Below are 25822 nucleotides of genomic sequence, written 5' to 3'. Positions count from 1 at the left end.
AAAAACTAGTTATTCAACAGGAGGGACAATCCAAATGACATTTTGAATCAATTTTTCGACTGTCCAAAAAAGCAATTTTCTGATGAAAAACGATGACCCGTGACCTGTCGAATTTTCTCCAGATGGTCAGAAATGGTAATTTTTTAATGTTTAACTTATTGACTGTAAATGACTATCGCATGTGAATTAGAACTCTTAGAACTAAAATTAGTGTGTTTAGAGTCATTTTAATGCCTGAAATTGGTCGAAATAGAAGCTTCTGAGGAGGAGAAAAAGTCTGTAAAAATGGCAATTTTGGTCACATTGAGGCTTTAAAATGTATTTATTCAACATGAGGCACAATCCAAATGAAATTTTGAATCAATTTTTCGACAGTCCAAAAAAGCAATTTTCTGATGAAAAACGATGACCCGTAACCTGTCGAATTTTCTCCAGATGGTCAGAAATGGTAATTTTTTAATGTTTAATTTTTTGACTGTAAATGACTATTGCATGTGAATTAGAACTCTTAGAACTAAAATTAGTGTGTTTAGAGTCATTTTAATGCTTGAAATTGGTCGAAATAGAAGCTTCTGAGGAGGAGAAAAAGTCTGTAAAAATGGCAATTTTGGTCACATTGAGGCTTTAAAAAGTAGTTATTTAACATGAGGCACAATCCAAATGACATTTTGAATCAATTTTTCGACAGTCCAAAAAATCAATTTTCTGATGAAAAACGATGACCCGTGACCTGTCGAATTTTCTCCAGATGGTCAGAAATGGTAATTTTTTAATGTTCAATTTTTTGACTGTAAATGACTATTGCATGTGAATTAGAACTCTTAGAACTAAAATTAGTGTGTTTAGAGTCATTTTATTGCCTGAAATTGGTCGAAATAGAAGCTTCTGAGTAGGAGAAAAAGTCTGTAAAAATGGCAATTTTGTTCACATTGAGGCTTTAAAAAGTAGTTATTTAACATGAGGCACAATCCAAAAGACATTTTGAATCAATTTTTCGACAGTCCAAAAAATCAAATTTCTGATGAAAAACGATGACCCGTGACCTGTCGAATTTTCTCCAGATGGTCAGAAATGGTAATTTTTTAATGTTTAATTTTTTTACTGCAAATGACTATTGCATGTGAATTAGAACTCTTAAAATTAAAATTAGTGTGTTTAGAGTCATTTTAATGCCTGAAATTGGTCAAAATAGAAGCTTCTGAGTAGGAGAAAAAGTCTGTAAAAATGGCAATTTTGGTCACATTGAAGCTTTAAAAAGTAGTTATTCAAAAGGAGGGACAATCCAAATGACATTTTGGATCAATTTTTCGACAGTCCAAAAAAACTCAATTTTCTGATGAAAAACGATGACCCGTGACCTGTCGAATTTTCTCCAGATGGTCAGAAATGGTAATTTTTTAATGTTTAACTTATTGACTGTAAATGACTATCGCATGTGAATTAGAACTCTTAGAACTAAAATTAGTGTGTTTAGAGTCATTTTAATGCCTGAAATTGGTCGAAATAGAAGCTTCTGAGTAGGAGAAAAAGTCTGTAAAAAGGGCAATTTTGGTCACATCGAGGCTTCAAAAACTAGTTATTCAACAGGAGGGACAATCCAAATGACATTTTGAATCAATTTTTTGACAGTCCAAAAAATCAATTTTCTGATGAAAAACGATGACCCGTGACCTGTCGAACTTTCTCCAGATGGTCAGAAATGGTAATTTTTAAATGTTTAACTTTTTGACTGCAAATGACTATTGCATGTGAATTAGAAGTCTTAGAACTAAAATTAGTGGGTTTAGAGTCATTTTAATGCCTGAAATTGGTCGAAATAGAAGCTTCTGAGGAGGAGAAAAAGTCTGTAAAAATGGCAATTTTGTTCACATTGAGGCTTTAAAAAGTAGTTATTTAACATGAGGCACAATCCAAATGACATTTTGAATCAATTTTTCGACAGTCCACAAAATCAATTTTCTGATGAAAAACGATGACCCGTGACCTGTCGAATTTTCTCCAGATGGTCAGAAATGGTAATTTTTTAATGTTTAACTTATTGACTGTAAATGACTATCGCATGTGAATTAGAACTCTTAGAACTAAAATTAGTGTGTTTAGAGTCATTTTAATGCCTGAAATTGGACGAAATAGAATCTTTTGAGGACGAGAAAAAGTCTGTAAAAATGGCAATTTTGGTCACATTGAGGCTTTAAAATGTATTTATTCAACATGAGGCACAATCCAAATGACATTTTGGATCAATTTCTCGACAGTCCAAAAAAACTCAATTTTCTGATGAAAAACGATGACCCGTGACCTGTCGAATTTTCTCCAGATGGTCAGAAATGGTAATTTTTTAATGTTCAATTTTTTGACTGTAAATGACTATTGCATGTGAATTAGAACTCTTAGAACTAAAATTAGTGTGTTTAGAGTCATTTTATTGCCTGAAATTGGTCGAAATAGAAGCTTCTGAGTAGGAGAAAAAGTCTGTAAAAATGGCAATTTTGTTCACATTGAGGCTTTAAAAAGTAGTTATTTAACATGAGGCACAATCCAAAAGACATTTTGAATCAATTTTTCGACAGTCCAAAAAATCAAATTTCTGATGAAAAACGATGACCCGTGACCTGTCGAATTTTCTCCAGATGGTCAGAAATGGTAATTTTTTAATGTTTAATTTTTTTACTGCAAATGACTATTGCATGTGAATTAGAACTCTTAAAATTAAAATTAGTGTGTTTAGAGTCATTTTAATGCCTGAAATTGGTCAAAATAGAAGCTTCTGAGTAGGAGAAAAAGTCTGTAAAAATGGCAATTTTGGTCACATTGAAGCTTTAAAAAGTAGTTATTCAAAAGGAGGGACAATCCAAATGACATTTTGGATCAATTTTTCGACAGTCCAAAAAAACTCAATTTTCTGATGAAAAACGATGACCCGTGACCTGTCGAATTTTCTCCAGATGGTCAGAAATGGTAATTTTTTAATGTTTAACTTATTGACTGTAAATGACTATCGCATGTGAATTAGAACTCTTAGAACTAAAATTAGTGTGTTTAGAGTCATTTTAATGCCTGAAATTGGTCGAAATAGAAGCTTCTGAGTAGGAGAAAAAGTCTGTAAAAAGGGCAATTTTGGTCACATCGAGGCTTCAAAAACTAGTTATTCAACAGGAGGGACAATCCAAATGACATTTTGAATCAATTTTTTGACAGTCCAAAAAATCAATTTTCTGATGAAAAACGATGACCCGTGACCTGTCGAACTTTCTCCAGATGGTCAGAAATGGTAATTTTTAAATGTTTAACTTTTTGACTGCAAATGACTATTGCATGTGAATTAGAAGTCTTAGAACTAAAATTAGTGGGTTTAGAGTCATTTTAATGCCTGAAATTGGTCGAAATAGAAGCTTCTGAGGAGGAGAAAAAGTCTGTAAAAATGGCAATTTTGTTCACATTGAGGCTTTAAAAAGTAGTTATTTAACATGAGGCACAATCCAAATGACATTTTGAATCAATTTTTCGACAGTCCACAAAATCAATTTTCTGATGAAAAACGATGACCCGTGACCTGTCGAATTTTCTCCAGATGGTCAGAAATGGTAATTTTTTAATGTTTAACTTATTGACTGTAAATGACTATCGCATGTGAATTAGAACTCTTAGAACTAAAATTAGTGTGTTTAGAGTCATTTTAATGCCTGAAATTGGACGAAATAGAATCTTTTGAGGACGAGAAAAAGTCTGTAAAAATGGCAATTTTGGTCACATTGAGGCTTTAAAATGTATTTATTCAACATGAGGCACAATCCAAATGACATTTTGGATCAATTTCTCGACAGTCCAAAAAAACTCAATTTTCTGATGAAAAACGATGACCCGTGACCTGTCGAATTTTCTCCAGATGGTCAGAAATGGTAATTTTTTAATGTTTATTTATTCACTGTAAATGACTATCGCATGTGAATTAGAACTCTTAGAACTAAAAATAGTGTGTTTAGAGTCATTTTAATGCCTGAAATTGGTCGAAAAAGAAGCTTCTGAGTAGGAGAAAAAGTTGGTAAAAATGGCAATTTTGGTCACATTGAGGCTTTAAAAAGTAGTTATTCAACATGAGGCACAATCCAAATGAAATTTTGAATCAATTTTTCGACAGTCCAAAAAATCAATTTTCTGATGAAAAACGATGACCCATGACCTGTCGAATTTTCTCCAGATGGTCTGAAATGGTAATTTTTTAATGTTTAACTTTTTTAACTGCACAGGACTATTGCATGTGAATTAGAACTCTTAGAATTAAAATTAGTGTGTTTAGAGTCATTTTAATGCCTGAAATTGGTCGAAATAGAAGCGTCTGAGTAGGAGAATAAGTCAGTAAAAATGGCAATTTTGGTCACATTGAGGATTTAAAAAGTAGTTATTCAACATGAGGCACAATCCAAATGACATTTTGAATCAATTTTTCGACAGTCCAAAAAATCAAATTTCTGATGAAAAACGATGATCCGTGACCTGTCGAACTTTCTCCAGATGGTCAGAAATGGTAATTTTTTAATGTTTAGTTTTTTGTCTGCAAATGAATATTGCATGTGAATTAGAACTCTTAGAACTAAAATTAGTGTGTTTAGAGTCATTTTAATGCCTGAAATTGGTCGAAATAGAAGCTTCTGAGTAGGAGAAAAAGTCTGTAAAAATGGCAATTTTGGTCACATCGAGGCTTTAAAAACTAGTTATTCAACAGGAGGGACAATCCAAATGACATTTTGAATCAATTTTTCGACAGTCCAAAAAAGCAATTTTCTGATGAAAAACGATGACCCGTGACCTGTCAAATTTTCTCCAGATGGTCAGAAATGGTAATTTTTTAATGTTTAACTTATTGACTGTAAATGACTATCGCATGTGAATTAGAACTCTTAGAACTAAAATTAGTGTGTTTAGAGTCATTTTAATGCCTGAAATTGGACGAAAAAGAATCTTTTGAGTAGGAGAAAAAGTCTGTAAAAATGGCAATTTTGGTCACATTGAGGCTTTAAAATGTATTTATTCAACAAGAGGCACAATCCAAATGAAATTTTGAATCAATTTTTCGACAGTCCAAAAAAGCAATTTTCTGATGAAAAACGATGACCCGTGACCTGTCGAATTTTCTCCAGATGGTCAGAAATGGTAATTTTTTAATGTTTAATTTTTTGTCTGCAAATGACTATTGCATGTGAATTAGAACTCTTAGAACTAAAATTAGTGTGTTTAGAGTCATTTTAATGCCTGAAATTGGTCGAAATAGAAGCTTCTGAGTAGGAGAAAAAGTCTGTAAAAAGGGCAATTTTGGTCACATCGAGGCTTCAAAAACTAGTTATTCAACAGGAGGGACAATCCAAATGACATTTTGAATCAATTTTTCGACTGTCCAAAAAAGCAATTTTCTGATGAAAAACGATGACCCGTGACCTGTCGAATTTTCTCCAGATGGTCAGAAATGGTAATTTTTTAATGTTTAACTTATTGACTGTAAATGACTATCGCAGGTGAATTAGAACTCTTAGAACTAAAATTAGTGTGTTTAGAGTAATTTTAATGCCTGAAATTGGTCGAAATAGAAGCTGCTGAGGAGGAGAAAAAGTCTGTAAAAATGGCAATTTTGGTCACATTGAGGCTTTAAAATGTATTTATTCAACATGAGGCACAATCCAAATGAAATTTTGAATCAATTTTTCGACAGTCCAAAAAAGCAATTTTCTGATGAAAAACGATGACCCGTAACCTGTCGAATTTTCTCCAGATGGTCAGAAATTGTAATTTTTTAATGTTTAATTTTTTGACTGTAAATGACTATTGCATGTGAATTAGAACTCTTAGAACTAAAATTAGTGTGTTTAGAGTCATTTTAATGCCTGAAATTGGTCGAAATAGAAGCTTCTGAGGAGGAAAAAAAGTCTGTAAAAATGGCAATTTTGGTCACATTGAGGCTTTAAAATGTATTTATTCAACATGAGGCACAATCCAAATGTCATTTTGAATCAATTTTTCGACAGTCCAAAAAATCAATTTTCTGATGAAAAACGATGACCCGTGACCTGTCGAATTTTCTCCAGATGGTCAGAAATGGTAATTTTTTAATGTTTAACTTATTGACTGTAAATGACTATCGCATGTGAATTAGAACTCTTAGAACTAAAATTAGTGTGTTTAGAGTCATTTTAATGCCTGAAATTGGTCGAAATAGAAGCTTCTGAGTAGGAGAAAAAGTCTGTAAAAAGGGCAATTTTGGTCACATCGAGGCTTCAAAAACTAGTTATTCAACAGGAGGGACAATCCAAATGACATTTTGAATCAATTTTTCGACTGTCCAAAAAAGCAATTTTCTGATGAAAAACGATGACCCGTGACCTGTCGAATTTTCTCCAGATGGTCAGAAATGGTAATTTTTTAATGTTTAACTTATTGACTGTAAATGACTATCGCATGTGAATTAGAACTCTTAGAACTAAAATTAGTGTGTTTAGAGTCATTTTAATGCCTGAAATTGGTCGAAATAGAAGCTTCTGAGGAGGAGAAAAAGTCTGTAAAAATGGCAATTTTGGTCACATTGAGGCTTTAAAATGTATTTATTCAACATGAGGCACAATCCAAATGAAATTTTGAATCAATTTTTCGACAGTCCAAAAAAGCAATTTTCTGATGAAAAACGATGACCCGTAACCTGTCGAATTTTCTCCAGATGGTCAGAAATGGTAATTTTTTAATGTTTAATTTTTTGACTGTAAATGACTATTGCATGTGAATTAGAACTCTTAGAACTAAAATTAGTGTGTTTAGAGTTATTTTAATGCCTGAAATTGGTCGAAATAGAAGCTTCTGAGGAGGAGAAAAAGTCTGTAAAAATGGCAATTTTGGTCACATTGAGGCTTTAAAAAGTAGTTATTTAACATGAGGCACAATCCAAATGACATTTTGAATCAATTTTTCGACAGTCCAAAAAATCAATTTTCTGATGAAAAACGATGACCCGTGACCTGTCGAATTTTCTCCAGATGGTCAGAAATGGTAATTTTTTAATGTTTAACTTATTGACTGTAAATGACTATCGCATGTGAATTAGAACTCTTAGAACTAAAATTAGTGTGTTTAGAGTCATTTTAATGCCTGAAATTGGACGAAATAGAATCTTTTGAGGACGAGAAAAAGTCTGTAAAAATGGAAATTTTGGTCACATTGAGGCTTTAAAATGTATTTATTCAACATGAGGCACAATCCAAATGAAATTTTGAATCAATTTTTCGACAGTCCAAAAAAGCAATTTTCTGATGAAAAACGATGACCCGTGACCTGTCGAATTTTCTCCAGATGGTCAGAAATGGTAATTTTTTAATGTTCAATTTTTTGACTGTAAATGACTATTGCATGCGAATTAGAACTCTTAGAACTAAAATTAGTGTGTTTAGAGTCATTTTATTGCCTGAAATTGGTCGAAATAGAAGCTTCTGAGTAGGAGAAAAAGTCTGTAAAAATGGCAATTTTGTTCACATTGAGGCTTTAAAAAGTAGTTATTTAACATGAGGCACAATCCAAAAGACATTTTGAATCAATTTTTCGACAGTCCAAAAAATCAAATTTCTGATGAAAAACGATGATCCGTGACCTGTCGAATTTTCTCCAGATGGTCAGAAATGGTAATTTTTTAATGTTTAATTTTTTTACTGCAAATGACTATTGCATGTGAATTAGAACTCTTAGAATTAAAATTAGTGTGTTTAGAGTAATTTTAATGCCTGAAATTGGTCGAAATAGAAGCTTCTGAGTAGGAGAAAAAGTCTGTAAAAATGGCAATTTTGGTCACATTGAAGCTTTAAAAAGTAGTTATTCAAAAGGAGGGACAATCCAAATGACATTTTGAATCAATTTTTCGACTGTCCAAAAAAGCAATTTTCTGATGAAAAACGATGACCCGTGACCTGTCGAATTTTCTCCAGATGGTCAGAAATGGTAATTTTTTAATGTTTAACTTATTGACTGTAAATGACTATCGCATGTGAATTAGAAATCTTAGAACTAAAATTAGTGTGTTTAGAGTCATTTTAATGCCTGAAATTGGTCGAAATAGAAGCTTCTGAGGAGGAGAAAAAGTCTGTAAAAATGGCAATTTTGGTCACATTGAGGCTTTAAAATGTATTTATTCAACATGAGGCACAATCCAAATGAAATTTTGAATCAATTTTTCGACAGTCCAAAAAAGCAATTTTCTGATGAAAAACGATGACCCGTGACCTGTCGAATTTTCTCCAGATGGTCAGAAATGGTAATTTTTTAATGTTTAACTTTTTGACTGTAAATGACTATCGCATGTGAATTAGAACTCTTAGAACTAAAATTAGTGTGTTTAGAGTCATTTTAATGCCTGAAATTGGTCGAAATAGAAGCTTCTGAGGAGGAGAAAAAGTCTGTAAAAATGGCAATTTTGGTCACATTGAGGCTTTAAAATGTATTTATTCAACATGAGGCACAATCCAAATGAAATTTTGAATCAATTTTTCAACAGTCCAAAAAAGCAATTTTCTGATGAAAAACGATGACCCGTAACCTGTCGAATTTTCTCCAGATGGTCAGAAATGGTAATTTTTTAATGTTTAATTTTTTGACTGTAAATGACTATTGCATGTGAATTAGAACTCTTAGAACTAAAATTAGTGTGTTTAGAGTCATTTTAATGCCTGAAATTGGTCGAAATAGAAGCTTCTGAGTAGGAGAAAAAGTCTGTAAAAATGGCAATTTTGTTCACATTGAGGCTTTAAAAAGTAGTTATTTAACATGAGGCTCAATCCAAAAGACATTTTGAATCAATTTTTCGACAGTCCAAAAAATCAAATTTCTGATGAAAAACGATGACCCGTGACCTGTCGAATTTTCTCCAGATGGTCAGAAATGGTAATTTTTTAATGTTTAATTTTTTTACTGCAAATGACTATTGCATGTGAATTAGAACTCTTAAAATTAAAATTAGTGTGTTTAGAGTCATTTTAATGCCTGAAATTGGTCAAAATAGAAGCTTCTGAGTAGGAGAAAAAGTCTGTAAAAATGGCAATTTTGGTCACATTGAAGCTTTAAAAAGTAGTTATTCAAAAGGAGGGACAATCCAAATGACATTTTGGATCAATTTTTCGACAGTCCAAAAAAACTCAATTTTCTGATGAAAAACGATGACCCGTGACCTGTCGAATTTTCTCCAGATGGTCAGAAATGGTAATTTTTTAATGTTTAACTTATTGACTGTAAATGACTATCGCATGTGAATTAGAACTCTTAGAACTAAAATTAGTGTGTTTAGAGTCATTTTAATGCCTGAAATTGGTCGAAATAGAAGCTTCTGAGTAGGAGAAAAAGTCTGTAAAAAGGGCAATTTTGGTCACATCGAGGCTTCAAAAACTAGTTATTCAACAGGAGGGACAATCCAAATGACATTTTGAATCAATTTTTCGACAGTCCAAAAAATCAATTTTCTGATGAAAAACGATGACCCGTGACCTGTCGAACTTTCTCCAGATGGTCAGAAATGGTAATTTTTAAATGTTTAACTTTTTGACTGCAAATGACTATTGCATGTGAATTAGAAGTCTTAGAACTAAAATTAGTGGGTTTAGAGTCATTTTAATGCCTGAAATTGGTCGAAATAGAAGCTTCTGAGGAGGAGAAAAAGTCTGTAAAAATGGCAATTTTGTTCACATTGAGGCTTTAAAAAGTAGTTATTTAACATGAGGCACAATCCAAATGACATTTTGAATCAATTTTTCGACAGTCCACAAAATCAATTTTCTGATGAAAAACGATGACCCGTGACCTGTCGAATTTTCTCCAGATGGTCAGAAATGGTAATTTTTTAATGTTTAACTTATTGACTGTAAATGACTATCGCATGTGAATTAGAACTCTTAGAACTAAAATTAGTGTGTTTAGAGTCATTTTAATGCCTGAAATTGGACGAAATAGAATCTTTTGAGGACGAGAAAAAGTCTGTAAAAATGGCAATTTTGGTCACATTGAGGCTTTAAAATGTATTTATTCAACATGAGGCACAATCCAAATGACATTTTGGATCAATTTCTCAACAGTCCAAAAAAACTCAATTTTCTGATGAAAAACGATGACCCGTGACCTGTCGAATTTTCTCCAGATGGTCAGAAATGGTAATTTTTTAATGTTTATTTATTCACTGTAAATGACTATCGCATGTGAATTAGAACTCTTAGAACTAAAAATAGTGTGTTTAGAGTCATTTTAATGCCTGAAATTGGTCGAAAAAGAAGCTTCTGAGTAGGAGAAAAAGTTGGTAAAAATGGCAATTTTGGTCACATTGAGGCTTTAAAAAGTAGTTATTCAACATGAGGCACAATCCAAATGAAATTTTGAATCAATTTTTCGACAGTCCAAAAAATCAATTTTCTGATGAAAAACGATGACCCGTGACCTGTCGAATTTTCTCCAGATGGTCTGAAATGGTAATTTTTTAATGTTTAACTTTTTTAACTGCACAGGACTATTGCATGTGAATTAGAACTCTTAGAATTAAAATTAGTGTGTTTAGAGTCATTTTAATGCCTGAAATTGGTCGAAATAGAAGCGTCTGAGTAGGAGAATAAGTCAGTAAAAATGGCAATTTTGGTCACATTGAGGATTTAAAAAGTAGTTATTCAACATGAGGCACAATCCAAATGACATTTTGAATCAATTTTTCGACAGTCCAAAAAATCAAATTTCTGATGAAAAACGATGATCCGTGACCTGTCGAACTTTCTCCAGATGGTCAGAAATGGTAATTTTTTAATGTTTAGTTTTTTGTCTGCAAATGAATATTGCATGTGAATTAGAACTCTTAGAACTAAAATTAGTGTGTTTAGAGTCATTTTAATGCCTGAAATTGGTCGAAATAGAAGCTTCTGAGTAGGAGAAAAAGTCTGTAAAAATGGCAATTTTGGTCACATCGAGGCTTTAAAAACTAGTTATTCAACAGGAGGGACAATCCAAATGACATTTTGAATCAATTTTTCGACAGTCCAAAAAAGCAATTTTCTGATGAAAAACGATGACCCGTGACCTGTCAAATTTTCTCCAGATGGTCAGAAATGGTAATTTTTTAATGTTTAACTTATTGACTGTAAATGACTATCGCATGTGAATTAGAACTCTTAGAACTAAAATTAGTGTGTTTAGAGTCATTTTAATGCCTGAAATTGGACGAAAAAGAATCTTTTGAGGACGAGAAAAAGTCTGTAAAAATGGCAAATTTTGGGCACATTGAGGCTTTAAAATGTATTTATTCAACAAGAGGCACAATCCAAATGAAATTTTGAATCAATTTTTCGACAGTCCAAAAAAGCAATTTTCTGATGAAAAACGATGACCCGTGACCTGTCGAATTTTCTCCAGATGGTCAGAAATGGTAATTTTTTAATGCTTAATTTTTTGTCTGCAAATGACTATTGCATGTGAATTAGAACTCTTAGAACTAAAATTAGTGTGTTTAGAGTCATTTTAATGCCTGAAATTGGTCGAAATAGAAGCTTCTGAGTAGGAGAAAAAGTCTGTAAAAAGGGCAATTTTGGTCACATCGAGACTTCAAAAACTAGTTATTCAACAGGAGGGACAATCCAAATGACATTTTGAATCAATTTTTCGACTGTCCAAAAAAGCAATTTTCTGATGAAAAACGATGACCCGTGACCTGTCGAATTTTCTCCAGATGGTCAGAAATGGTAATTTTTTAATGTTTAACTTATTGACTGTAAATGACTATCGCAGGTGAATTAGAACTCTTAGAACTAAAATTAGTGTGTTTAGAGTAATTTTAATGCCTGAAATTGGTCGAAATAGAAGCTTCTGAGGAGGAGAAAAAGTCTGTAAAAATGGCAATTTTGGTCACATTGAGGCTTTAAAATGTATTTATTCAACATGAGGCACAATCCAAATGAAATTTTGAATCAATTTTTCGACAGTCCAAAAAAGCAATTTTCTGATGAAAAACGATGACCCGTAACCTGTCGAATTTTCTCCAGATGGTCAGAAATTGTATTTTTTTAATGTTTAATTTTTTGACTGTAAATGACTATTGCATGTGAATTAGAACTCTTAGAACTAAAATTAGTGTGTTTAGAGTCATTTTAATGCCTGAAATTGGTCGAAATAGAAGCTTCTGAGGAGGAAAAAAAGTCTGTAAAAATGGCAATTTTGGTCACATTGAGGCTTTAAAATGTATTTATTCAACATGAGGCACAATCCAAATGTCATTTTGAATCAATTTTTCGACAGTCCAAAAAATCAATTTTCTGATGAAAAACGATGACCCGTGACCTGTCGAATTTTCTCCAGATGGTCAGAAATGGTAATTTTTTAATGTTTAACTTATTGACTGTAAATGACTATCGCATGTGAATTAGAACTCTTAGAACTAAAATTAGTGTGTTTAGAGTCATTTTAATGCCTGAAATTGGTCGAAATAGAAGCTTCTGAGTAGGAGAAAAAGTCTGTAAAAAGGGCAATTTTGGTCACATCGAGGCTTCAAAAACTAGTTATTCAACAGGAGGGACAATCCAAATGACATTTTGAATCAATTTTTCGACTGTCCAAAAAAGCAATTTTCTGATGAAAAACGATGACCCGTGACCTGTCGAATTTTCTCCAGATGGTCAGAAATGGTAATTTTTTAATGTTTAACTTATTGACTGTAAATGACTATCGCATGTGAATTAGAACTCTTAGAACTAAAATTAGTGTGTTTAGAGTCATTTTAATGCCTGAAATTGGTCGAAATAGAAGCTTCTGAGGAGGAGAAAAAGTCTGTAAAAATGGCAATTTTGGTCACATTGAGGCTTTAAAATGTATTTATTCAACATGAGGCACAATCCAAATGAAATTTTGAATCAATTTTTCGACAGTCCAAAAAAGCAATTTTCTGATGAAAAACGATGACCCGTAACCTGTCGAATTTTCTCCAGATGGTCAGAAATGGTAATTTTTTAATGTTTAATTTTTTGACTGTAAATGACTATTGCATGTGAATTAGAACTCTTAGAACTAAAATTAGTGTGTTTAGAGTTATTTTAATGCCTGAAATTGGTCGAAATAGAAGCTTCTGAGGAGGAGAAAAAGTCTGTAAAAATGGCAATTTTGGTCACATTGAGGCTTTAAAAAGTAGTTATTTAACATGAGGCACAATCCAAATGACATTTTGAATCAATTTTTCGACAGTCCAAAAAATCAATTTTCTGATGAAAAACGATGACCCGTGACCTGTCGAATTTTCTCCAGATGGTCAGAAATGGTAATTTTTTAATGTTTAACTTATTGACTGTAAATGACTATCGCATGTGAATTAGAACTCTTAGAACTAAAATTAGTGTGTTTAGAGTCATTTTAATGCCTGAAATTGGACGAAATAGAATCTTTTGAGGACGAGAAAAAGTCTGTAAAAATGGAAATTTTGGTCACATTGAGGCTTTAAAATGTATTTATTCAACATGAGGCACAATCCAAATGAAATTTTGAATCAATTTTTCGACAGTCCAAAAAAGCAATTTTCTGATGAAAAACGATGACCCGTGACCTGTCGAATTTTCTCCAGATGGTCAGAAATGGTAATTTTTTAATGTTCAATTTTTTGACTGTAAATGACTATTGCATGTGAATTAGAACTCTTAGAACTAAAATTAGTGTGTTTAGAGTTATTTTATTGCCTGAAATTGGTCGAAATAGAAGCTTCTGAGTAGGAGAAAAAGTCTGTAAAAATGGCAATTTTGTTCACATTGAGGCTTTAAAAAGTAGTTATTTAACATGAGGCACAATCCAAAAGACATTTTGAATCAATTTTTCGACAGTCCAAAAAATCAAATTTCTGATGAAAAACGATGATCCGTGACCTGTCGAATTTTCTCCAGATGGTCAGAAATGGTAATTTTTTAATGTTTAATTTTTTTACTGCAAATGACTATTGCATGTGAATTAGAACTCTTAGAATTAAAATTAGTGTGTTTAGAGTAATTTTAATGCCTGAAATTGGTCGAAATAGAAGCTTCTGAGTAGGAGAAAAAGTCTGTAAAAATGGCAATTTTGGTCACATTGAAGCTTTAAAAAGTAGTTATTCAAAAGGAGGGACAATCCAAATGACATTTTGGATCAATTTTTCGACAGTCCAAAAAAACTCAATTTTCTGATGAAAAACGATGACCCGTGACCTGTCGAATTTTCTCCAGATGGTCAGAAATGGTAATTTTTTAATGTTTAATTTATTGACTGTAAATGACTATCGCATGTGAATTAGAACTCTTAGAACTAAAATTAGTGTGTTTAGAGTCATTTTAATGCCTGAAATTGGTCAGAAAAGAAGCTTCTGAGTAGGAGAAAAAGTTGGTAAAAATGGCAATTTTGGTCACATTGAGGCTTTAAAAAGTAGTTATTCAACATGAGGCACAATCCAAATGAAATTTTGAATCAATTTTTCGACAGTCCAAAAAATCAATTTTCTGATGAAAAACGATGACCCATGACCTGTCGAATTTTCTCCAGATGGTCTGAAATGGTAATTTTTTAATGTTTAACTTTTTTAACTGCACAGGACTATTGCATGTGAATTGGAACTCTTAGAATTATAATTAGTGTGTTTAGAGTCATTTTAATGCCTGAAATTGGTCGAAATAGAAGCTTCTGAGTAGGAGAAAAAGTCAGTAAAAATGGCAATTTTGGTCACATCGAGGCTTTAAAAACTAGTTATTCAACAGGAGGGACAATCCAAATGACATTTTGAATCAATTTTTCGACAGTCCAAAAAAGCAATTTTCTGATGAAAAACGATGACCCGTGACCTGTCAAATTTTCTCCAGATGGTCAGAAATGGTAATTTTTTAATGTTTAACTTATTGACTGTAAATGACTATCGCATGTGAATTAGAACTCTTATAACTAAAATTAGTGTGTTTAGAGTCATTTTAATGCCTGAAATTGGACGAAAAAGAATCTTTTGAGGACGAGAAAAAGTCTGTAAAAATGGCAATTTTGGTCACATTGAGGCTTTAAAAAGTAGTTATTCAACATGAGGCACAATCCAAATGAAATTTTGAATCAATTTTTCGACAGTCCAAAAAATCAATTTTCTGATGAAAAACGATGACCCATGACCTGTCGAATTTTCTCCAGATGGTCAGAAATGGTAATTTTTTAATGTTTAATTTTTTGTCTGCAAATGACTATTGCATGTGAATTAGAACTCTTAGAACTAAAATTAGTGTGTTTAGAGTCATTTTAATGCCTGAAATTGGTCGAAATAGAAGCTTCTGAGTAGGAGAAAAAGTCTGTAAAAAGGGCAATTTTGGTCACATCGAGGCTTCAAAAACTAGTTATTCAACAGGAGGGACAATCCAAATGACATTTTGAATCAATTTTTCGACAGTCCAAAAAATCAATTTTCTGATGAAAAACGATGACCCGTGACCTATCGAACTTTCTCCAGATGGTCAGAAATGGTAATTTTTAAATGTTTAACTTTTTGACTGCAAATGACTATTGCATGTGAATTAGAAGTCTTAGAACTAAAATTAGTGGGTTTAGAGTCATTTTAATGCCTGAAATTGGTCGAAATAGAAGCTTCTGAGTAGGAGAAAAAGTCTGTAAAAATGGCAATTTTGGTCACATTGAGGCTTTAAAAAGTAGTTATTCAACAGGAGGGACAATCCAAATGACATTTTGGATCAATTTTTCGACAGTCCAAAAAAATCAATTTTCTGATGAAAAACGATGACCCGTGACCTGTCGAATTTTCTCCAGATGGTCAGAAATGGTAATTTTTTAATGTTTAATTTTTTGACTGTAAATGACTATTGCATGTGAATTAGAACTCTTAGAACTAAAATTAGTGTGTTTAGAGTCATTTTAATGCCTGAAATTTGTCGAAATAGAAGCTTCTGAGGAGGAGAAAAAGTCTGTAAAAATGGCAATTTTGTTCACATTGAGGCTTTAAAAAGTAGTCATTTAACATGAGGCACAATCCAAATGACATTTTGAATCAATTTTTCGACAGTCCAAAAAATCAATTTTCTGATGAAAAACGATGACCCGTGACCTGTCGAATTTTCTCCAGATGGTCAGAAATGGTAATTTTTTAATGTTTAACTTATTGACTGTAAATGACTATCGCATGTGAATTAGAACTCTTAGAACTAAAAATAGTGTGTTTAGAGTCATTTTAATGCCTGAAATTGGTCGAAAAAGAAGCTTCTGAGTAGGAGAAAAAGTTGGTAAAAATAGCAATTTTGGTCACATTGAGGCTTTAAAAAGTAGTTATTCAACATGAGGCACAATCCAAATGAAATTTTGAATCAATTTTTCGACAGTCCAAAAAATCAATTTTCTGATGAAAAACGATGACCCATGACCTGTCGAATTTTCTCCAGATGGTCTGAAATGGTAATTTTTTAATGTTTAACTTTTTTAACTGCACAGGACTATTGCATGTGAATTAGAACTCTTAGAATTAAAATTAGTGTGTTTAGAGTCATTTTAATGCCTGAAATTGGTCGAAATAGAAGCTTCTGAGTAGGAGAATAAGTCAGTAAAAATGGCAATTTTGGTCACATTGAGGATTTAAAAAGTAGTTATTCAACATGAGGCACAATCCAAATGACATTTTGAATCAATTTTTCGACAGTCCAAAAAATCAAATTTCTGATGAAAAACGATGATCCGTGACCTGTCGAACTTTCTCCAGATGGTCAGAAATGGTAATTTTTTAATGTTTAGTTTTTTGTCTGCAAATGAATATTGCATGTGAATTAGAACTCTTAGAATTAAAATTAGTGTGTTTAGAGTCATTTTAATGCCTGAAATTGGTCGAAATAGAAGCTTCTGAGTAGGAGAAAAAGTCTGTAAAAATGGCAATTTTGGTCACATCGAGGCTTTAAAAACGAGTTATTCAACAGGAGGGACAATCCAAATGACATTTTGAATCAATTTTTCGACAGTCCAAAAAAGCAATTTTCTGATGAAAAACGATGACCCGTGACCTGTCAAATTTTCTCCAGATGGTCAGAAATGGTAATTTTTTAATGTTTAACTTATTGACTGTAAATGACTATCGCATGTGAATTAGAACTCTTAGAACTAAAATTAGTGTGTTTAGAGTCATTTTAATGCCTGAAATTGGACGAAAAAGAATCTTTTGAGGACGAGAAAAAGTCTGTAAAAATGGCAATTTCGGTCACATTGAGGCTTTAAAATGTATTTATTCAACAAGAGGCACAATCCAAATGAAATTTTGAATCAATTTTTCGACAGTCCAAAAAAGCAATTTTCTGATGAAAAACGATGACCCGTGACCTGTCGAATTTTCTCCAGATGGTCAGAAATGGTAATTTTTTAATGTTTAATTTTTTGTCTGCAAATGACTATTGCATGTGAATTAGAACTCTTAGAACTAAAATTAGTGTGTTTAGAGTCATTTTAATGCCTGAAATTGGTCGAAATAGAAGCTTCTGAGTAGGAGAAAAAGTCTGTAAAAAGGGCAATTTTGGTCACATCGAGGCTTCAAAAACTAGTTATTCAACAGGAGGGACAATCCAAATGACATTTTGAATCAATTTTTCGACAGTCCGAAAAATCAATTTTCTGATGAAAAACGATGACCCGTGACCTGTCGAATTTTCTCCAGATGGTCAGAAATGGTAATTTTTTAATGTTTAACCTATTGACTGTAAATGACTATCGCATGTGAATTAGAACTCTTAGAACTAAAATTAGTGTGTTTAGAGTCATTTTAATGCCTGAAATTGGACGAAATAGATTCTTTTGAGGACGAGAAAAAGTCTGTAAAAATGGAAATTTTGGTCACATTGAGGCTTTAAAATGTATTTATTCAACATGAGGCACAATCCAAATGAAATTTTGAATCAATTTTTCGACAGTCCAAAAAAGCAATTTTCTGATGAAAAACGATGACCCGTGACCTGTCGAATTTTCTCCAGATGGTCAGAAATGGTAATTTTTAAATGTTCAATTTTTTGACTGTAAATGACTATTGCATGTGAATTAGAACTCTTAGAACTAAAATTAGTGTGTTTTGAGTCATTTTAATGCCTGAAATTGGTCGAAATAGAAGCTTCTGAGTAGGAGAAAAAGTCTGTAAAAAGGGCAATTTTGGTCACATCGAGGCTTCAAAAACTAGTTATTCAACAGGAGGGACAATCCAAATGACATTTTGAATCAATTTTTCGACTGTCCAAAAAAGCAATTTTCTGATGAAAAACGATGACCCGTGACCTGTCGAATTTTCTCCAGATGGTCAGAAATGGTAATTTTTTAATGTTTAACTTATTGACTGTAAATGACTATCGCATGTGAATTAGAACTCTTAGAACTAAAATTAGTGTGTTTAGAGTCATTTTAATGCCTGAAATTGGTCGAAATAGAAGCTTCTGAGGAGGAGAAAAAGTCTGTAAAAATGGCAATTTTGGTCACATTGAGGCTTTAAAATGTATTTATTCAACATGAGGCACAATCCAAATGAAATTTTGAATCAATTTTTCGACAGTCCAAAAAAGCAATTTTCTGATGAAAAACGATGACCCGTGACCTGTCGAATTTTCTCCAGATGGTCAGAAATGGTAATTTTTTAATGTTTAACTTATTGACTGTAAATGACTATCGCATGTGAATTAGAACTCTTAGAACTAAAATTAGTGTGTTTAGAGTCATTTTAATGCCTGAAATTGGTCGAAATAGAAGCTTCTGAGGAGGAGAAAAAGTCTGTAAAAATGGCAATTTTGGTCACATTGAGGCTTTAAAATGTATTTATTCAACATGAGGCACAATCCAAATGAAATTTTGAATCAATTTTTCGACAGTCCAAAAAAGCAATTTTCTGATGAAAAACGATGACCCGTAACCTGTCGAATTTTCTCCAGATGGTCAGAAATGGTAATTTTTTAATGTTTAATTTTTTGACTGTAAATGACTATTGCATGTGAATTAGAACTCTTAGAACTAAAATTAGTGTGTTTAGAGTCATTTTAATGCCTGAAATTGGTCGAAATAGAAGCTTCTGAGGAGGAGAAAAAGTCTGTAAAAATGGCAATTTTGGTCACATTGAGGCTTTAAAAAGTAGTTATTTAACATGAGGCACAATCCAAATGACATTTTGAATCAATTTTTCGACAGTCCAAAAAATCAATTTTCTGATGAAAAACGATGACCCGTGACCTGTCGAATTTTCTCCAGATGGTCAGAAATGGTAATTTTTTAATGTTTAACTTATTGACTGTAAATGACTATCGCATGTGAATTAGAACTCTTAGAACTAAAATTAGTGTGTTTAGAGTCATTTTAATGCCTGAAATTGGACGAAATAGAATCTTTTGAGGACGAGAAAAAGTCTGTAAAAATGGAAATTTTGGTCACATTGAGGCTTTAAAATGTATTTATTCAACATGAGGCACAATCCAAAAGAAATTTTGAATCAATTTTTCGACAGTCCAAAAAAGCAATTTTCTGATGAAAAACGATGACCCGTGACCTGTCGAATTTTCTCCAGATGGTCAGAAATGGTAATTTTTTAATGTTTAATTTTTTTACTGCAAATGACTATTGCATGTGAATTAGAACTCTTAAAATTAAAATTAGTGTGTTTAGAGTCATTTTAATGCCTGAAATTGGTCAAAATAGAAGCTTCTGAGTAGGAGAAAAAGTCTGTAAAAATGGCAATTTTGGTCACATTGAAGCTTTAGAAAGTAGTTATTCAAAAGGAGGGACAATCCAAATGACATTTTGGATCAATTTTTCGACAGTCCAAAAAAACTCAATTTTCTGATGAAAAACGATGACCCGTGACCTGTCGAATTTTCTCCAGATGGTCAGAAATGGTAATTTTTTAATGTTTAATTTATTGACTGTAAATGACTATCGCATGTGAATTAGAACTCTTAGAACTAAAATTAGTGTGTTTAGAGTCATTTTAATGCCTGAAATTGGTCGGAAAAGAAGCTTCTGAGTAGGAGAAAAAGTTGGTAAAAATGGCAATTTTGGTCACATTGAGGCTTTAAAAAGTAGTTATTCAACATGAGGCACAATCCAAATGAAATTTTGAATCAATTTTTCGACAGTCCAAAAAATCAATTTTCTGATGAAAAACGATGACCCATGACCTGTCGAATTTTCTCCAGATGGTCTGAAATGGTAATTTTTTAATGTTTAACTTTTTTAACTGCACAGGACTATTGCATGTGAATTGGAACTCTTAGAATTAAAATTAGTGTGTTTAGAGTCATTTTAATGCCTGAAATTGGTCGAAATAGAAGCTTCTGAGTAGGAGAAAAAGTCAGTAAAAATGGCAATTTTGGTCACATCGAGGCTTTAAAAACTAGTTATTCAACAGGAGGGACAATCCAAATGACATTTTGAATCAATTTTTCGACAGTCCAAAAAAGCAATTTTCTGATGAAAAACGATGACCCGTGACCTGTCAAATTTTCTCCAGATGGTCAGAAATGGTAATTTTTTAATGTTTAACTTATTGACTGTAAATGACTATCGCATGTGAATTAGAACTCTTAGAACTAAAATTAGTGTGTTTAGAGTCATTTTAATGCCTGAAATTGGTCGAAATAGAAGCTTCTGAGTAGGAGAAAAAGTCTGTAAAAATGGCAATTTTGGTCACATCGAGGCTTTAAAAACTAGTTATTCAACAGGAGGGACAATCCAAATGACATTTTGAATCAATTTTTCGACAGTCCAAAAAAGCAATTTTCTGATGAAAAACGATGACCCGTGACCTGTCGAACTTTCTCCAGATGGTCAGAAATGGTAATTTTTAAATGTTTAACTTTTTGACTGCAAATGACTATTGCATGTGAATTAGAAGTCTTAGAACTAAAATTAGTGGGTTTAGAGTCATTTTAATGCCTGAAATTGGTCGAAATAGAAGCTTCTGAGTAGGAGAAAAAGTCTGTAAAAATGGCAATTTTGGTCACATTGAGGCTTTAAAAAGTAGTTATTCAACAGGAGGGACAATCCAAATGACATTTTGGATCAATTTTTCGACAGTCCAAAAAAATCAATTTTCTGATGAAAAACGATGACCCGTGACCTGTCGAATTTTCTCCAGATGGTCAGAAATGGTAATTTTTTTATGTTTAATTTTTTGACTGTAAATGACTATTACATGTGAATTAGAACTCTTAGAACTAAAATTAGTGTGTTTAGAGTCATTTTAATGCCTGAAATTTGTCGAAATAGAAGCTTCTGAGGAGGAGAAAAAGTCTGTAAAAATGGCAATTTTGTTCACATTGAGGCTTTAAAAAGTAGTTATTTAACATGAGGCACAATCCAAATGACATTTTGAATCAATTTTTCGACAGTCCAAAAAATCAATTTTCTGATGAAAAACGATGACCCGTGACCTGTCGAATTTTCTCCAGATGGTCAGAAATGGTAATTTTTTAATGTTTATTTATTCACTGTAAATGACTATCGCATGTGAATTAGAACTCTTAGAACTAAAAATAGTGTGTTTAGAGTCATTTTAATGCCTGAAATTGGTCGAAAAAGAAGCTTCTGAGTAGGAGAAAAAGTTGGTAAAAATGGCAATTTTGGTCACATTGAGGCTTTAAAAAGTAGTTATTCAACATGAGGCACAATCCAAATGAAATTTTGAATCAATTTTTCGACAGTCCAAAAAATCAATTTTCTGATGAAAAACGATGACCCATGACCTGTCGAATTTTCTCCAGATGGTCTGAAATGGTAATTTTTTAATGTTTAACTTTTTTAACTGCACAGGACTATTGCATGTGAATTAGAACTCTTAGAATTAAAATTAGTGTGTTTAGAGTCATTTTAATGCCTGAAATTGGTCGAAATAGAAGCTTCTGAGTAGGAGAATAAGTCAGTAAAAATGGCAATTTTGGTCACATTGAGGATTTAAAAAGTAGTTATTCAACATGAGGCACAATCCAAATGACATTTTGAATCAATTTTTCGACAGTCCAAAAAATCAAATTTCTGATGAAAAACGATGATCCGTGACCTGTCGAACTTTCTCCAGATGGTCAGAAATGGTAATTTTTTAATGTTTAGTTTTTTGTCTGCAAATGAATATTGCATGTGAATTAGAACTCTTAGAACTAAAATTAGTGTGTTTAGAGTCATTTTAATGCCTGAAATTGGTCGAAATAGAAGCTTCTGAGTAGGAGAAAAAGCCTGTAAAAATGGCAATTTTGGTCACATCGAGGCTTTAAAAACTAGTTATTCAACAGGAGGGACAATCCAAATGACATTTTGAATCAATTTTTCGACAGTCCAAAAAAGCAATTTTCTGATGAAAAACGATGACCCGTGACCTGTCAAATTTTCTCCAGATGGTCAGAAATGGTAATTTTTTAATGTTTAACTTATTGACTGTAAATGACTATCGCATGTGAATTAGAACTCTTAGAACTAAAATTAGTGTGTTTAGAGTCATTTTAATGCCTGAAATTGGACGAAAAAGAATCTTTTGAGGACGAGAAAAAGTCTGTAAAAATGGCAATTTTGGTCACATTGAGGCTTTAAAATGTATTTATTCAACAAGAGGCACAATCCAAATGAAATTTTGAATCAATTTTTCGACAGTCCAAAAAAGCAATTTTCTGATGAAAAACGATGACCCGTGACCTGTCGAATTTTCTCCAGATGGTCAGAAATGGTAATTTTTTAATGTTTAATTTTTTGTCTGCAAATGACTATTGCATGTGAATTAGAACTCTTAGAACTAAAATTAGTGTGTTTAGAGTCATTTTAATGCCTGAAATTGGTCGAAATAGAAGCTTCTGAGTAGGAGAAAAAGTCTGTAAAAAGGGCAATTTTGGTCACATCGAGGCTTCAAAAACTAGTTATTCAACAGGAGGGACAATCCAAATGACATTTTGAATCAATTTTTCGACTGTCCAAAAAAGCAATTTTCTGATGAAAAACGATGACCCGTGACCTGTCGAATTTTCTCCAGATGGTCAGAAATGGTAATTTTTTAATGTTTAACTTATTGACTGTAAATGACTATCGCATGTAAATTAGAACTCTTAGAACTAAAATTAGTGTGTTTAGAGTCATTTTAATGCCTGAAATTGGTCGAAATAGAAGCTTCTGAGGAGGAGAAAAAGTCTGTAAAAATGGCAATTTTGGTCACATTGAGGCTTTAAAATGTATTTATTCAACATGAGGCACAATCCAAATGAAATTTTGAATCAATTTTTCGACAGTCCAAAAAAGCAATTTTCTGATGAAAAACGATGACCCGTAACCTGTCGAATTTTCTCCAGATGGTCAGAAATTGTAATTTTTTAATGTTTAATTTTTTGACTGTAAATGACTATTGCATGTGAATTAGAACTCTTAGAACTAAAATTAGTGTGTTTAGAGTCATTTTAATGCCTGAAATTGGTCGAAATAGAAGCTTCTGAGGAGGAGAAAAAGTCTGTAAAAATGGCAATTTTGGTCACATTGAGGCTTTAAAATGTATTTATTCAACATGAGGCACAATCCAAATGACATTTTGAATCAATTTTTCGACAGTCCAAAAAATCAATTTTCTGATGAAAAACGATGACCCATGACCTGTCGAATTTTCTCCAGGTGGTCAGAAATGGTAATTTTTTAATGTTTAACTTATTGACTGTAAATGACTATCGCATGTGAATTAGAACTCTTAGAACTAAAATTAGTGTGTTTAGAGTCATTTTAATGCCTGAAATTGGACGAAATAGAATCTTTTGAGGACGAGAAAAAGTCTGTAAAAATGGAAATTTTGGTCACATTGAGGCTTTAAAATGTATTTATTCAACATGAGGCACAATCCAAATGAAATTTTGAATCAATTTTTCGACAGTCCAAAAAAGCAATTTTCTGATGAAAAACGATGACCCGTGACCTGTCGAATTTTCTCCAGATGGTCAGAAATGGTAATTTTTTAATGTTCAATTTTTTGACTGTAAATGACTATTGCATGTGAATTAGAACTCTTAGAACTAAAATTAGTGTGTTTAGAGTCATTTTAATGCCTGAAATTGGTCGAAATAGAAGCTTCTGAGTAGGAGAAAAAGTCTGTAAAAAGGGCAATTTTGGTCACATCGAGGCTTCAAAAACTAGTTATTCAACAGGAGGGACAATCCAAATGACATTTTGAATCAATTTTTCGACTGTCCAAAAAAGCAATTTTCTGATGAAAAACGATGACCCGTGACCTGTCGAATTTTCTCCAGATGGTCAGAAATGGTAATTTTTTAATGTTTAACTTATTGACTGTAAATGACTATCGCATGTGAATTAGAACTCTTAGAACTAAAATTAGTGTGTTTAGAGTCATTTTAATGCCTGAAATTGGTCGAAATAGAAGCTTCTGAGGAGGAGAAAAAGTCTGTAAAAATGGCAATTTTGGTCACATTGAGGCTTTAAAATGTATTTATTCAACATGAGGCACAATCCAAATGAAATTTTGAATCAATTTTTCGACAGTCCAAAAAAGCAATTTTCTGATGAAAAACGATGACCCGTAACCTGTCGAATTTTCTCCAGATGGTCAGAAATGGTAATTTTTTAATGTTTAATTTTTTGACTGTAAATGACTATTGCATGTGAATTAGAACTCTTAGAACTAAAATTAGTGTGTTTAGAGTCATTTTAATGCCTGAAATTGGTCGAAATAGAAGCTTCTGAGGAGGAGAAAAAGTCTGTAAAAATGGCAATTTTGGTCACATTGAGGCTTTAAAAAGTAGTTATTTAACATGAGGCACAATCCAAATGACATTTTGAATCAATTTTTCGACAGTCCAAAAAATCAATTTTCTGATGAAAAACGATGACCCGTGACCTGTCGAATTTTCTCCAGATGGTCAGAAATGGTAATTTTTTAATGTTTAACTTATTGACTGTAAATGACTATCGCATGTGAATTAGAACTCTTAGAACTAAAATTAGTGTGTTTAGAGTCATTTTAATGCCTGAAATTGGACGAAATAGAATCTTTTGAGGACGAGAAAAAGTCTGTAAAAATGGAAATTTTGGTCACATTGAGGCTTTAAAATGTATTTATTCAACATGAGGCACAATCCAAATGAAATTTTGAATCAATTTTTCGACAGTCCAAAAAAGCAATTTTCTGATGAAAAACGATGACCCGTGACCTGTCGAATTTTCTCCAGATGGTCAGAAATGGTAATTTTTTAATGTTCAATTTTTTGACTGTAAATGACTATTGCATGTGAATTAGAACTCTTAGAACTAAAATTAGTGTGTTTAGAGTCATTTTATTGCCTGAAATTGGTCGAAATAGAAGCTTCTGAGTAGGAGAAAAAGTCTGTAAAAATGGCAATTTTGTTCACATTGAGGCTTTAAAAAGTAGTTATTTAACATGAGGCACAATCCAAAAGACATTTTGAATCAATTTTTCGACAGTCCAAAAAATCAAATTTCTGATGAAAAACGATGATCCGTGACCTGTCGAATTTTCTCCAGATGGTCAGAAATGGTAATTTTTTAATGTTTAACTTATTGACTGTAAATGACTATCGCATGTGAATTAGAACTCTTAGAACTAAAATTAGTGTGTTTAGAGTCATTTTAATGCCTGAAATTGGACGAAAAAGAATCTTTTGAGGACGAGAAAAAGTCTGTAAAAATGGCAATTTTGGTCACATTGAGGCTTTAAAATGTATTTATTCAACAAGAGGCACAATCCAAATGAAATTTTGAATCAATTTTTCGACAGTCAAAAAAGCAATTTTCTGATGAAAAACGATGACCCGTGACCTGTCGAATTTTCTCCAGATGGTCAGAAATG

The sequence above is a fragment of the Triturus cristatus genome, chromosome 1_2 (assembly GCF_964204655.1).
Source record: "Triturus cristatus chromosome 1_2, aTriCri1.1, whole genome shotgun sequence".
Taxonomy (NCBI): Eukaryota; Metazoa; Chordata; class Amphibia; order Caudata; family Salamandridae; genus Triturus; species Triturus cristatus.
This window is presented reverse-complemented; position numbering follows the sequence as displayed.